We start from the raw sequence: 16,712 nt of genomic DNA on the forward strand, positions 1-16,712 counted from the left end.
TCTCTACCTTTTATTTCCTTGACCACCCCTTTCCTCTATTTGTTGGCTTCCATTATTAGAATGCAAGCTCCCTGAAATCTAGGATTAAAAAAAAAAGCATTCTCAGAATTTGTCACCTGTCGTCACATAGTGGATGACTAATGAATACTTTTCATTCATTTACTTATCCGTAGATGGTACAAACTTGGGAGAGTTAGCTTACACATTAGATTATGAAATCAGGATCCACAAAGATCTTGAGAGACTAGATCACACTGGATTCAATCTAATCAGATGAATTTCATTAGGAATAAAATCATATGCTTGGGGTAAAACACTCAAACTCACGAGTGTAAGGTAGAAGAGTCATGGTTTGAAGAAGACATGGGTATTTTAGTATACCATAAGCTCAATATGAGTCAGCAAGGTAGGTAGCATTTCAGAAGGCTAATAGGAACTCGGGTTAGATTAAGAATGGTCTGTTGTAGTTCAATCATTTCACTCAATGTCCAACTCTTCATGACCATATTTGGGGCTTTCTGGGCAAAGCTACTGGAGTGTTTTGCCATTTCCTTCTCCAGCTCATTTTATGGATGAGAAAACTGAGTCCAAGAATTAAATGACTTGCCCAAAGTTATACAATGAACAAGTATTTGAGGCCAGATTTGAATTCTGTTCTTCCTGCCTCTATCTACTATACCAAAGAGCTGTCCAAGAATGGACTTGCTTACTGTCATGAGGAGGCAGTCTCTCTGAGCTTCCCATCCAGTCAGTTAACATCTGTTTTTTTGTGTTCATTTCTGGGTAATACAATTGAGGAAGAATATTGATAAACTGGAGAAAAAAGGAAAACAGGATGAGGAAAGACCTTGCTTAGAGCCATATCATAGGGACATCAGTTAAAGAAATTGAGAAGTTGTGGAAGAGAAGATTCAGGGAGGACACAATAAAAGATGAAGGGCTGTCATATGAAAGAGGGTTCCTCTTGGTCTGTTTTCCCTAAAGGGCAGAATGAAAAAACTGAGCTCAAGGAGGCTAATTTAGGCTTGGTCAGAAAAGCTTCTTAATAATTAGAGCTATTCCAAAGAGGGGTGAGCTGTCACACATATACCCTCATTACAAATCTTCAAGCAGAGGCTATTTAACCATTTATTGGATATGCAATAGTGGATTTTTTTCAGGTACAGATTGACCAAGAAGGTCTTTTTCAACTCTTAATCATAATAGAAAGTCACTTACCCAACTTCTCTATGTCTCTTAAAAAATAGGGATAATCTTTGTAATACAAACCATAGAGAATAATTGAAAATCTTAAAGGGATATGTAAGCATTATTTTTGTCATTATTATAATGGGTTGCTTTTTTTAACTGCATATATTTCGATACATTCCTAAAGTGACAAAACTAAAATAGGATCCCCTTGATTCTTTGAGAATTTCTCATTGTTATTTCTGAACATGAATCGACAGTGACACAAAACTACAGATTAACACCTCCTCAGAAGATGTACAGATTGATGAAAATGCTTGGTAATGGTACATTCAAATGGTAATGTATTCTAGAATAACTCTAAATCTTAGAATCTCCAACTTTCTTCAATGCTCAGTTCAAACAGTATCTTGGACACTCAGCTTTTCCTAATTTCCTTAATTTTTAGTACTCTCCCTCCACCCCAGAATATTTTGTATTTGGACAATTAGTAAATCCACAAGTCCTTATTAAGTCCTTAGCCTATGTTGGGCACTGTGTTAGATTCTGGGGATTCAATCCAATATGCATTTATTAATGTGTCAGGCAATGTATTAAGTGGTAGGGATACAATTAATAAAAAGATAACTGCCAGTTTCAACAAAAATGAGATAGTTCCAACGAGAAGTCTTTTTTATGTTATTCATTGTTTCTACTTATTCATCTACATGTTCCCTATTGCTGTCCTGCCCCCTACCCTCCGGGGCCTCTAGAATGTAAGATCCTTGAGAACAGGACTCTTTCTTTTTAATCGTTATAATTCTCAGTACTTGGCACAAACATTTCATAAATGCTTATTAAAATGAACTAAAGAATGCAATGCATCCAGGGAAGTCAAAGTTTAAGAGTAATTAATATAAAAATAATTCACTCGAGACCTTTGAAATGACACAATTTATAACTAAGATTTCCTAAAACCAGGATGCTTCTCAAGATGATTAAAAGTAGAATTTTGTTTTTGTTTTTGTTTTAAAATCGCCCCTATTCCTAACACACTCATTTTTTGTGTTTTTTTTTTCTATTAAAGAGTTTGGAGGCTATAGTCCTTCAACTTAATACTTCAGCCTTGATTTTTTTCTCTGAAGAGGAAAAAAAAATAACACTCTTGAAGGGAACCACAGCAGAGCTCACTACGGGTTTTATTTTGGCACATCTAGAAAACTCTAATAAAAGGCATGCTTCAAGTTAAACAGCAGGGCCTCACGGAGAGCCCACAGTGCATCTGAACTGAGATTCCATGAGTAAATAAATGATCAAAACGCAGTGTTACAGAATCCAGAACCTAGGCTGCGATCTCTGAGGAGATGCTTGGAGAGGAGACTCTAATTTTGTTTTGACATGTTTTTGGTGCTTGTAGTGATGACTTTTGCACGGAGGTACAAATATTGTAGTTTGTAAGGCTTTGAAAGTTATTCCCCTCTTTCATTTTTCCATTCATTGGCTTGCCAAGCTTGGTTTAGTCTTTCTTAAATTCTAAGGTAGCTCATTCCCCACCCCCATCTTTCGCGTTAGTGAGGGAGAGGGCAATTATTTTGGAGCTCAAATGAATAACTGTACTTCTGAATTCTGAAAGTACTAACAGAAGGTACTTTGTGTGGTTCTGAAAATTGCAAGTAAAGAGGTTTTGAGTAAAATCGTTGAAAACTAGTCTGCCCTTCACTTAACTGCTGTGAAAATATTTTCATGATCTTCCCAACTTCATCCTAAAAACACCAAGGGACTATCATTTTATGCCTTTATTACATACTCTAAGTATAATGTTCACAGTTCACCCTTTCTTTGTCCAATAATATTGACATATGTGTACACACCTATATGATACAAGTCCAAATTACGTTGTTGAGATGAAATGCCTTTTGGATAAAAATAACTTTCTGAATTTCTCAGATAATAACAGTACTTTTTTGAGAGAGAGAGAGAGAGAGACAGAGACACTGAGATATTGAAACACAGAGAGAGAGAGAGAGAGAGAGAGAGAGAGAGAGAGAGAGAGAGAGAGAGAAGAGAGAGAAGAAGGGAGGGAAGGAGGGAGGAAGAAAAGAACCTTTTGGAGAGGCACCTGATTCAAAATTTACATGCACACTACAAAAGTAGACCATTTACAGAGCATAGAAGCAACTTAATGAAGCAAAGATAAAAAATTGGGTTAAGGGGGAAAGCTGAATATAATATCTGGTAGAAATTGTTACAAAGACAACTAGGAAGTGTAATATAGATAGAGAAAGTGCCAGACGAAGTCACGAAAATATGAATTCACATTCTACTGCAGACTGTTATCACATGAGACACCCTGGGTAGATCACTAAATTTCCTTATCTGCAAAATGGGAATGATCACATTGTTCCTTGCAATTGCTGTAAGAACTAAATCAAATATCATGGGTAAAGTTCTGGGTGACACAGTGGATGGGGTACAGGGACTAGAGTCAGGAGACAACTTCCTGAATTTAAATCTGGGCTTAGACATTCACTTGTTGTATGAACTTGGACAAGCCACTTCACTGTTTGCCTCAGTTCCCTCAGCTGTAAAATGAGCTAGAAAAAGAAATGACAAACCACTCCAAGTATCTTTGCCAAGAAAACTCCAAATGAGGTCACGAAGAGTAGGACACAATTGAAAAGTTGACTGAACAATAAAAATCTATAACAAGATCTTTGTTCATTGTAGATAGTAAATGGCTGAGGTAAAATTTGAATCTAGGTTCTCTGATTCCCAAACCCCCTCTGTTTCTCTCTTTGTCTGTCTATGTGTCTATTTCTCTTTGTCAGTCTGTCTCTATTTGTATGTCTGGGTCTGCATCTGTCTGTCTGTCTGTGTCTGGCTCTCTGTTTCTCTGTGTGTGTGTGTCTCTGCCTCTGTCTCTATTTCTCTACCTATCTGTCTCTCTCTGTCTGTGTCAGTGTCTCTTTCTCTGTCTGTTTGTCTCTATCTCAGGAACCCTCCCCCTATGCAAGTCATTTAATTTTTCTCAGTTTCCCCATTTGAAAAAGGAGAATATTTGTAACATACCTCACAAGAGTGTTTTTAGAATCAAATGAACTAATGCATATAATGTGCTTTGCAAAGCTTAAAGTGCTTTACAAATCTCAGCTATTAATTCTTTTCAACATGATTATTATGTTCCTCTTAGATCCTGTGTAAAGGGGGCCATAAGAAGTGACTTATGCTGATCTGGACACAAAAGATGAACTAGCTTTGGAGAAAGAACATGGTTCATCCATGTAAGAAAGAATATGAAGCTATTCTCCACAAATAATTTTAAATTCAAAGGGGGAACCTTAGGTATTTTTTTCTTCAATGTTTTCTTTGAAGAAGTAACTGCCTTAATTTGAACCAGATTTGGCATTTACCTAATATTTTCTTCTCTGCAAAAATATGAAGACTCCAGCTTTTCTTTAGGTTAGCTGCTATTTCCTGAACCTTAGGCTGCATAGCGTTTTTTGGGGAAAAATCCTTTCAGCATTGTATATTAATCACTGCTATGTTTAGTGCTCATCGCTTGTGATTTCAATAAAGTTAACAAAATAACCCTTTCATTCCATTTCAACAAGAAAACTGCTTGCTTTTTCTCATGGATTCACTGCCATGATGTGGCTTTTATGGGTACAACATGCCTCATTAGTACTGAGGGAGGATACCAATGCATTGCACTGACCTCTCAAAGCGTACAGGAAATGTGGTCAATCTCACACAGTCTTTTGAATTATCCTTATAGGGTTTTCAGGGAAATAGTGGATAAAAGGATGATTCAGTTTATATATACCTTGGGCACAATCTGGGTTCAAAACCTACCTTGGACATTTACCAGTTATGTGTTCTTGGACAAGTCACCTAATTTCTCTAAAACTCAGTAAAATGAGAGTGTTGGTCTAGTTGGCCTCTAAGATCCCTTCCTGCTCTAAATCAATGGTTCTATGATTTTAAGGATCCTGAGATCCTAAGTTATAATCTTTTTGAACCTGGATTTCTTCATTTGTAAAAAAAAATGGGTATTATACTTGTATTATTTATTTCAGTGTTGATCAACATATCAAATGAAATAATGTAAAGTGATTTGAAAATGCTGAAGAGTATATAAATATTACACTACTGATTCATCATCATCATCATCATCATCATCATCACGATAACTGCAATTATTATACTCATTTCCATTCCTTCTTTTCATCTTCTACTCTCTCCTTTCCCTCCCTAAATCTGGTTGCCACCATTACTATGGGGTTAGTTTTGGGTACCAGAGGTCTTTATATTTCCATAACTCCATCCCACAAGAAATTTCAAGAAACATTTCCTATTCTTAGCTGGATAAGTGGTTTGAGGGAAACACACTTTATTTGTTTTTACCAACTTATTCAGATATCACATTTTTGCATACTTTGGGGGGTAAAGATATAAGGATATGTAAGAGTCAATGTATGAAAGAGTTCAGGAGATGAAAAGCAATTTCAAACAATCCAAGAATTCCAAAGGTCAAGTTACCAGCTGCAAGTTAGCATTCTGAGTGGGTGAAGTTTATTTCTTTTGGCAGAATCTTTTTGAGCTTGCTTGTGACTGGATATGTTCTGTATGGTGCTGGGATCAGGATAAATGCCCCTGGGCATCTTGCCCACATTGGATGCTGTTCACTTCTAGTGACTGCTGAATATTTGAGGGGCGTAATAAACACTACTCTACTGTCAGAAATAATACCACCTGAAAGCTTTGGAGGCTTAACCAGGCCATTTGGAAGAACCACAAGCTTCTATTTTCCAGTTGTTAACTCCAGGATGCTGCTCCCAGAAAGAAAGGGAAAACAGGAAGAAGAGTATTTCATTTTTCTTTTCAGGTCCTTTGGCAGTATGTCTTTGACTGTCTTTTTACATATTTGTCTGTTCCAATTTATGAGTTTGTAAGGATGTCAAGGAGAAGGGGAGATTTGCATATATTAGATTGTTAGATTTGAAAATTGAAAATATGACTAAAGAATCTGCCTATTAGCAGCGAGTGAGTGATAGTGGTTGGGAAGTTGATGAGGGTGATGGTGACAGTTCATCTGAAGAATGGGAACCTGAAACAGATGAAACAGAGAGTGCTGGAGAAGGATGATCCATGTGGTTCTGACTTTAAAAGCATTAGCAAATGGTTGGGGCAGCTAGACAGTGCACTGAATAGTGTGACAGACTTGGAGTCATGAAGACTCATCTTCCTGAGATCAAAGCTGGTCTCAGATGCTTACTAGCTGTGTGATCCTGGGCAAGTCACTTAACCCTGTTTGTCTCCGTTTCCTCATTTGTAAAATGAGCTGGAGAAGAAAATGGCAAACCCTTTCAGTATCTTTGCCAAGAAACCCTAGATGGGGTTAGGAAGAGTTAAGAACTACTGAAATGACTGAACAACAGCAAAATGAGTGATTGTTGTTAATTCTACCTAAAACATATCAGGAAAAAGCTTTGAAAACTACTTACTGACTCATACCAAAAGATTGGAAAGGAGGCTGGGTCTAGTTCAATATTCTTATTTTATAGATGTGGAAACTGAGGTTCTTAGAGGTGAAATGAGTTGCTCAGGTCTATTATAGTAAGATGTGGCATTAGATTTGATATCAATGGATCTCAGACACAGAACAGGAAAGAATCTTAGAGGTTACATAGTCTAAAACTTCATCTGTAAGATGAGGAAACCGAGGCTGGGGAAATTTAAATGACTTAGGATCACAAAAGTATTAAACTATAAAGGTAGAATTTGAACTCAGGTTCTCTGGACCTTAAATGGGTATTTAAACTTTTTCCACTCATGACCCTTTTTTGCCTCTGCAATCCTGGATAAATACGTATATAAAACAACTATACAAATCAAACATTTACTGTTAATAAACCATAATTTCACAATATTCATGTTCAGTCACATAACCCCATGTGAGATTGAGATCCACAGTTTAAGAACCTTTGCTCTGTATTTTAGAGGTGCCCTGTCTACTATGCATAACTTAAACAGTCCATTGACAGAGTGTTAATCCATGGAAAACAAATAGAGCTGTGAATTATGAATTTAGCCAAGTTTATCTTTGATTGATGAGGCTTAAGTTCTCTTTATTCACTACATCAGCTCAACTGGAAGGGAAGCCTTTAAAAACCCAACCTTTTCATTTTCTGGATGAAAAAGCAGAAGTCCAAAGAAGCTAAGTAATTTGTTGAAGATTGCACAGGTAACAAGCATCAGAAGCTTTTTACGATTTGAACCCAGGTTCTCTAACTCTAGTTCTTGACAATGTTGGATTGACCAAGCCATATCTATGGTCTGATTTCCCTGGAAAATGCCCCACAAACCAGATTTTTCCCAAGTGTGACCATCACAGCTGCCTTGTCCTACATGTATGTCATCTCCTTGGGTTGCTCAGATAACCTGATAAATAAATCCATGAAAGAGTATAAAGTGTTCAATTTCCCATCACCCTGAGAATTGCACTTTGGGTTGTTCACTCTTTGCTTTTTGCTTGCTATTTTCTCTCAATTTTTTTTAACCTTTGACAAGATTTTACTTGTCCTTTCATAACAAGTTTTCTTAATAGGCTTCTGTGAGGAATAACTGTCTTGAAGGAAAAAGAAAAATGTTTGAAAGTCTAAATAGATTGCATTAGCAGGATCTCATTTGTTAATGAGAATGTGTTAATAGGTTAATCTGTTAGACCTGTCAGATAATATATTTGCATTTTAATAGGCATTCCTAGAGACAAGGCCTTAAGGATATTTCAAGCACTATGGTAAAGCTTAATCAATGAAGAGCTGATGTCAAAGATCTGAATTCAAGTTCTGATGCTCACACCCACATATTGTGACATCATGAGCAAATCACTTAATAACTTCTAAGCATTCTAGGCAGTTCTTTAATAGAGCTGGCAGGAAGAGGGGGGAGGAAGGGAAGGAAAAAAATGGTACATGATAACTTTATCTTATAATTAAAGGCAATAGCAAGTTGTAGATAATTTGCAATTTCATTTGCCATCATTTTTTAAAAATTCTGTTATGGAAATATTTGTTTATTGTATAAATTAAAAATAAAATAAATTTAAAAAATTTTACAGAGACTATATGTTGCAAAGCATTTGTAGAAATTAGTTCCTCATTGGGGAGCTTCATAAGCTAATGATAAACAGATTTGATCCTTATCCCAAGAGTAAAGCTGTAGGCAGTGACACCGTGGCAAATGTTTAACAATTGGCTCTCTAAGAGGAAGAACACAAGACATATATTTAGGTTTAATCTGCATTATTAATATTTTCTCTATCATTTTCTTAAATTTAGACAATCAATTGGACAATGAATTAAAGCTTGATATGCAGGATTTGCTGATTTTGTGGTATAAATGCTCACTCTGAAAATTTAACAATCATCCCTTTAGAACACTTTCAAGCTGGTTCTACTACATCATTGGCTATAGGAGGGATATTTTTGGATGGGTGAGATGTTCTGCAGTGCTCAAACACATCATAAACAGGAGCTTCTTTTTCCCATTTTGAAGACTTAGAATATATATCTATCATTAGCCTGCTGAGCTGACTGATTCCAAGAAAATGTAAGCATAATTCTCCTGTCTTAGGGACATAGTTATCCAGTGAACTTCAGAACAGCTTCCTTAATAGTTCAGTGCTTGCATTCTCCTATTGATAAATGGTCAAAGGATATGAACAGACAATTCTCAGACGAAGAAATTGAAACTATTTCTAGCTATATGAAAAGATGCTCCAAGTCATTATCAATCAGAGAAATGCAAATTAAGACAACTCTGAGATACCACTACACACCTGTCAGATTGGCTAGAATGACAGGGAAAGATAATGGGGAATGTTGGAGCAGATGTGGGAAAACAGGGACACTGATACATTGTTGGTGGAACTGTGAACACATCCAGCCATTCTGGAGAGCAATTTGGAACTATGCTCAAAACGTTATCAAATTGTGCATACCCTTTGATCCAGCAGTGCTACTACTGGGCTTATATCCCAAAGAGATACTAAAGAAGGGAAAGGGGCCTATATGTGCCAAAATGTTTGTGGCAGCCCTGTTTGTAGTAGTTAGAAGCTGGAAACTGAGTGGATGCCCATCAGTTGAGGAATGGCTGAATAAATTGTCATATATGAATGTTATGGAATATTATTGTTCTGTAAGAAATGACCAGCAGGATGAATATAGAGAGGCTTGGAGAGACTTACATGAACTGATGCTAAGTGAAATGAGCAGAACCAGGAGATCATTATATACTTCAACAACGATACTATATGATGATCAATTCTGATGGACTTGACCGTCTTCAGCAATGAGATGAACCAAATCAATTTCAATGGAGCTGTAATGAACTGAACCAGCTACACCCAGCAAAAGAACTCTGGGAGATGGCTATGAACCACTACATAGAATTCCCAATCCCTCTATTTTTGTCCACCTGCATTTTTGATTTCCTTCACAGGCTAATAGTACATTATTTCACAGTCCGATTCTTTTTGTACAGCAAAATAACTATGGACATGTATACATATATTGTATTTCACTTATACTTTAGCATATTTAACATGTATTGGTCAACCTGCCATGGAAGGAGGGAGTGGGGGAAAGGAGGGGAAAAGTTGGAACAAAAGGTTTTGCTATTGTCAATGCTGAAAAATTACCCAAGCATATATCTTGTAAATAAAAAGCTATAATAAAAAAAATAGTTCAGTGCTTGGGGGGACAGACTTTCTCTCTTTTACATCTTCTACCTATATATCTAGTGACTCTAATATGTGTTTATATTCCCTTAAATATATTAATTTCTCAGTTCCTCAATTCAGATGACCTATTCCTTCATTCTACCCCAACTACAAACAAAGATAGTTCTGATCTTGACATTGGTATCAACCCATAACTATTCCATGCTCATTAACTTAAAAATTGTTTTATCTGATTGTAATCTTTTATCATTCATTTTTGCATTATGTCTCATGACTCTTAACCACATACTTTATTTTTATCATGAACTTTATTCCTTCTACCTTTGCTTCCCCCTTCCCTCCAAAACACCACTCTTCTCCATTCTCCAGCTCAATTTCTTCGTAAATCATCTCAATTCTACATTTTCTTCTAGATCCTATTCCCTTGCTTACATGTCCTTCTTACACTTGTCTACCCTCCATGAACTATAAGTTCTAGCTAAAGGTTCTGGTTAGTATAAATAATGTATCTTCCTCCATTCCTTCCCTTTCCCCCTTCCTACAGTGGTTACATTATTTGAATTCACATGGCATATTTTCTTTGGGCTGAAATCAATCACCACATTTTACATAATTATAACTTTGAATAGTGCTACTTTGAATATATGTGACCACTTAAGGGGACTCATTATTCACATTAAACTGGACCTAATATTACTCCCCTCTTCCATTTTCTCACAAGACAATCCATCTTTTGGTTCCATGTCTTTTCATTGGCTATCCCTTAGGCCTAGAATATCCCCTCACTTCTGCTTCTAGATACCCCTGGCTCCCTTCAAGCTAAACTCAAATCTCACATTTTACCAGACCTTTCTCAGTCCCACCCCCTCGCCTCTTAACTCATCCTTAGAATTTTGCTCTAACCAATTAACTTCCATATTCTTTGTAAATACCTTATAGGAACCTAGTTACTGAAGAGCCTCCTCCATTACAAAGCATGTTACTTGAGGGCAGGGAACATTTAAAAAAAATCTTTGTATTTGTGTTTATTTTTTATTTTCTTTAACGCCCCCAGCCAGGGCAGGTTGACTACAAAATGCCCAGTATTTTGTAGTCCTTCCCTTAGACAGGCTGGGGCCCGAAGCTCTCCTCCCACACATATACTTGTCTTTTGACTTTTAGGGATGAAGTGTGAATCTCTAGGGAAAAAAAAAAGAAGCAAAGGGGAAAGGAGACCACTGCTGCTGCTCTCTTCTGTTAAGATGAAGAAAAAAGGGGAAAATGATAATTGTTGATGAGGCAGAGGCAAAACAACACAACCCCCATCTGAATGGTTAAGCTAGGAGGTGAGTGGAACTCTGAGTGTGTATGTTTGTGTGTCCAAATGGGTATTTTATCCCAAGTACTCCTTTTCCTAGAAGCAGTATAATGGAGAAAAATGAGGTACTATGGGTGGGCTTTACCTTATTTCCATTGTATTTTCTCAAATTTATTCTGTTAAAGAATGCATTCTTTGGATTTAATGTTATTTATCACAAACACCTGTAGCTGACTGACCTTGCATTGCTGGGGGTCCCCTAGTTTGAGATATGAGGGTGCAATGGAAGCCGCACATGAGAGGAGGACTTTTCCTGTTCCAGGGCTGGGAATTCAAGCCTATTTTTAGAGAGATATGCTCATTAACTGGGGTTATAACTACGAACCATTTCATAACCACTCCCTTTAGAGGCAGAATCTCTATGAATTCCTCCCATATTATATAAATCTACTTCATAGATGTGAATTAAGGTTACATTTGTATTCCCAACACTTAGCACAGAGTAAATGCTTAATAAATGCTTGTTGACTGACTGAAGAGAACTGTGAACTGAGGGTGAGAAATTGAACCGTATTTTTAATGAACCCAAACTTCTCACTGAAAATAAAAAAGAAACCACAATATTCTGATGATGTTATATAGTCATGAGTCATGGAATAGCATGCTTTCTCAAGTTGCAGAATGAAACATAAATTTTTGGATATGATCATTGTGAAAAATTTGTTTGGCTTGACTGTTTATTACAAGATTTTTGTTGTTGTATTTGTTTTCAAAAGGGGTGGAGTGGGAAAAATGGGTGGAGGCAAGGTTCTCTACCAAAAATTGGATCATTGAAGTAATCGTTTTAAAAAAAGAAGCGGAATAGGAGGAATATTAGGTGGGATAAGAAACAGGATAGCTTTGAAAGATATATGTTGAATTTATTATATATTTAAGAAGAAAAGCTAATCTACGTAAAATTTGCAGCTTCAAGTATAATCCTGCTATTCTATTCATACTTTGCATTTGTAAATGTGCATTTCCTTTGGTCCAGAATAAAAAAAAGTGGGGATTGAAGTTAAAGGGTCATTTGGAGGACCACAATGAGCTACTTGGTGAATGTCAATAATACTGCAATACTGGCTATTGAGAGATTTAAGAAAAAGGAGAAGAAAGGATGTCATCAGAGAAATATATGTCTGGGGAGGGAAAAAGATTTGTCAGTTTATTTGTGTCCATGCAGTGTCCAAAGATTTAGAAAACCCCAGCATTTTGAGTTGATTTTCTGTAGAGTGTTTATGGTAGACGAGTTATGGTGAAGGCAAGTATTCTGGAATTGAGATCAGCCTTACTGGAGTATGTGATGTCATAGAAAAGTTGCCTAAAATGTGCTTTCAAATTTAATAATATTTTGCCTGATATCTAAGATTAAAAATTTTAAACAATTAAGATTAATTTTTAAAATGATATTAGTAATCATTTATAAAGCATTTTTAAGAAAGGCAAAATGTTTTTTCTCACAGCAATTCTACAAGTACGGTGTAAATATTATTGTCCTCAAAGATCAATTAAGAAAAAGGACTAAAGCAGCTACTGACCCAAGGCACTATGCTAGGTACTGGGGTTTTAGAGGGGGGAAAAAAAGCAAATACTCAACAGGGGAGATAGCATTAGTGCATTGGACATTTTGTTGGTGTTCAGTTGGATCCAACTCTACATGACCCTATTTGGGGTTTTCTTGCAAAGATACTGGAGTGGTTCGCCGTTTCCTTCTGCAGTTTATTTTACAAATGAGGAAACTGAGTCAATCAGGATTAAGTGGCTTATTCAGGATGACATTGATAGTGAGGGTCTGAGGCTTGAATTCTGGAAGGTGAGTCTAGCCGATTTCTGGCACCCTGGGCAGTTTGGGACATTGGGGCAGAGGATCTCGGTTCAAATCCAACCCGGGACCTATGTGACTTTGAGAAATCACTCAGTGTACCTGGACATCGTTAAATGGAGAGGTCGGACATAATTAGAACTGTGAGCTAATAAGTACTACCAAATTAATTATTGTGTAATTGGGGGTGGGGTAGGAAGAGATTCTAGCAGCTGTATGGAAAGACAAAGAACTGGCACCTGGACTTTTACAAGTAGCTTGCAGGTGTGAATCCCTGCCCCCAAGTCTTGACCCAGTCCAGCTTATCCTCCAGCTGTCAGGGATCTTCCTAAATTACAGCTCTGACTGTTCCCTTCCTCCTCCTGTCACTCAATAACAAGTGATCATTGTTTGGATCCTGATTGGCTCAGAGTAAATGCAAAGAGCAGTCATTTCTGTTTTGTCCAGTACCCTGAGGATCTTTCCCTCTCAGATTTCCCTCTCCTTTTCCCTCCCTCCCTCCCCCTTTTCCTCTCACTCTCCTTTTTTCTCTCTCTCCCTCCCTCTTCCCTTCCAGATTTCTCTTACCTTTTCCTTCCTTCTCCTCCTCCCTCCTTGATTTCTTTCCCCCTCCCCCTTTTCCTTCCTCTTTAACTCCCCCTTCCCTCTCATCCCCTTCCCTTTCTCTCTCCCCCCTTTTCCCTCCCCCCTTCCTTTTTCTCTACCTCCTTCCCCTCAGACTTCCCGCCTCAGACTCAATATTTTCACTAATTGCCCCCCATGCCTGCAACTTTTTTTTTTCTTATCTTTACTTAGTCTCTTAAAAGTCAAGGCTAAAGTACAGCCTTCCACAAGAAATCTTTCCCAGTCCTCCCTACTCTTAGTGCCTTCCCTCTGACAGTACCCCAATTATTGTTGTCTACTTCTTATTTGTATATAATTGTTTGCATGTTGTCTCTTCTATTAGACTATGAACTCCTTGAGATCAGGGACTTGATCACTATCATTTTTATAGGGTTTAAAATATGAAACAAGAATTTTAGAGATGGCTCTCTGGAAGGGACATGAAGACTTTATCAGCAAATGCAGGTGATGCAAAAACAAGATATTATAGGTTCATCTTCCCCTCACTTGACAAATTAAGCATCTGATCATATTATCCACCCCCCTCCCTTCACCCATTCAGTCAACTCAAGTGGTTCCTTTTTACCTTTAGTGTCAAATATAAAATCTTTTGTTTGACATTTAAGCGTTTTTACAACTTGGCCCTCATCTATCTTTGCATTCTTCTTATTCTCATTGATATGTATGCCAGTCCTATGGCATCACCCTCCTTGTACTGCCACTAGACATTCTATTTCCAGAAACTGGGAATTTTCTTTGTCAGATTCCCATGCCTAGAGTATTCACCATTCTTATGCAGGCCTTCTGACTTCTATTCAAGTTCCAAATAAAATCCCATCGTCTACAAGAAGGGCAATCTTTCCTGATTTCCCTTAATGCTAGCAATGTTCCTCAGCTGATTATTTTCAATTTATCCTGCATAGATCTATTTTTTATAGGGTAAAAGGCAGTAGTAAGTTGCTTTCTTTATACTTTTGTTCATATTTCATATTTTTTTCTGAAAGAATGGCTATTATTGTCTGAAATGTTTCATAGCCCTCTATACAGATCCCTATTTATTCCCCAAGCAGAAATTTTGGTGTTTTTTCTGTCATTTCATTTTTTTTTTTTGCTTTCTTTTTTTTTTAATTGAACTAAATACAAAGTAAGAAAAAAAACAGAATAGAAAAAGAAAAACTGAAAAGGAAAATAAAAATGAAGCACAACATTGTCATGAGCCCAGCAGAACATCAGGAAGGATTCAAAATATATAATGATAAATTTCCATTTCAAGAAAGCGTATATAATAATAGAAGAAATTATATTCATGAGTGTCTATCTTTTCCTTGTTTCCTTGTAGATTATTCATTCATTCTCTGCTGTGTACTTTTTACTTTATTTTTACCCTTTTCATCCCTCTTTTTCCCCCAAGCAAGCTACAGTTAAGCACAGATATATTTGTATGCACATACACACACGTGTGTGTATGTGTGTCTGTGTGAGATTCTATGGATTATAACATTTGTCAGATTTTATAGGAATAACATTATTATACCTAGACTATTGCTTTCTGGTCTATATAGTCATTCTTTTAGAATTAAAATGGTGTATGTATGCGGCTATGATTGATCCTTTCCCAGAGAGTTACCCCTTAAAACGCAAAAGAAAAAAGAGAAGAAAAAACAATTTCATAAAACTAACAACATATCAACAAAAAAGCTTGTTATTATATGCAACATTCCATAATCACTGTCATTCTGTTCTTTTGGGGCCAAGCTTGGTCATTAAAGTTTTACAGTATTCAGTTTGTATTGTCTTCTTGTTATTCTTTTCACTTGCATAGTTATGATTATAGTGCATATTCTGTTTCTGCTGACTTCACATTGAATCAATATTCCCCTTCACGTACTCTGGAGTCCAGGTAAACTGTGATATTCCATCTCTTGTCTTCATGCCCTTCTACTGGATTCCTCCCATGCCTAGAATGCATTTATTTCTTACTCACCTTTACCCTTTAGAATCTCTAGTTTCCTTCAAACCTCAATTCAAATGCCACTTCTTAGATGAATCAGTTAGATAAGTCATGAACGTTCCCATGTATTTCATTGTATACGATATTCTCTGTAATGTTCCATCACATCCATGTACCTTAAATTTTAAAAATCATTTCTCAGTTGATATGAATTATCCTTTTTGGTTTTTTTCCTACATGTAAACCATGACATAGGCTCAGATAAAAGGTGTCTCCTTAGTCACATTATTCAAACCCACACTAACAGAATTTTAGATTTATAAGGAATCTTATGTAGGCAGTATAATGTAAGTAGATTAAGAGCTGGTTGCAAAATCAGAGTTCTTTCTCTGATAAGAAGGTGGTGTGATTCTGAGGAAATCATGTAAGATAATAAGCTGCTGAACAGAACTCATTCTTCACTGTTGAAGGGAGCTTCCTAATTAAGAGATCCCATTCCCAAAAACTATATGCATGATTAGGAGGAATGGAGAGAAGGGATCATAGAGTCCGGCACTCTCATTTAACAGATGAGGAAACTGATGGCTAGAGAGAGATGGAAGGGTTTTCCTGAAGTCACTAAAATGGTAGTGGAAGAGTCAGAACCTATGTATTTGGCCTTCCAGCTTAATTCTCTTCCCAGTTATACCAAGTATGCAGCTTTCCTAATGGGGTTGTCAAACAAGATAATTAATTTCCAAATAAAATAAATTATAAAAGAAAGGTAGGTATCTCAATGGATAGAAAACTGGAGCTGGAGTCAGACCCAAGTTCAACTATGGCCTTAGACATTTACTAGCTGTATGACTCAGACAAGTCATTTGACATATGTTCCTAGGTCTTTGAGAGGAGTACTGGGCTAATTGTCCTTATCCCTTCCCTTACCTCAGACAATTCAGATCACATAATTGATTGGGAAAGCATTGTTGTTTTTTTTTTCTGAACCATTCTTGACTTGTTCCTATCAAATGCTAGATACACAAAAGATCAACATAAACAGCAAGAAAACCCATTTAATAAGATTAATCACAAGCTCAAAATCAGAAAAGTT

This window comes from Antechinus flavipes, chromosome 2 (genome assembly GCF_016432865.1).
Source record: "Antechinus flavipes isolate AdamAnt ecotype Samford, QLD, Australia chromosome 2, AdamAnt_v2, whole genome shotgun sequence".
In the NCBI taxonomy this organism is placed as follows: domain Eukaryota; kingdom Metazoa; phylum Chordata; class Mammalia; order Dasyuromorphia; family Dasyuridae; genus Antechinus; species Antechinus flavipes.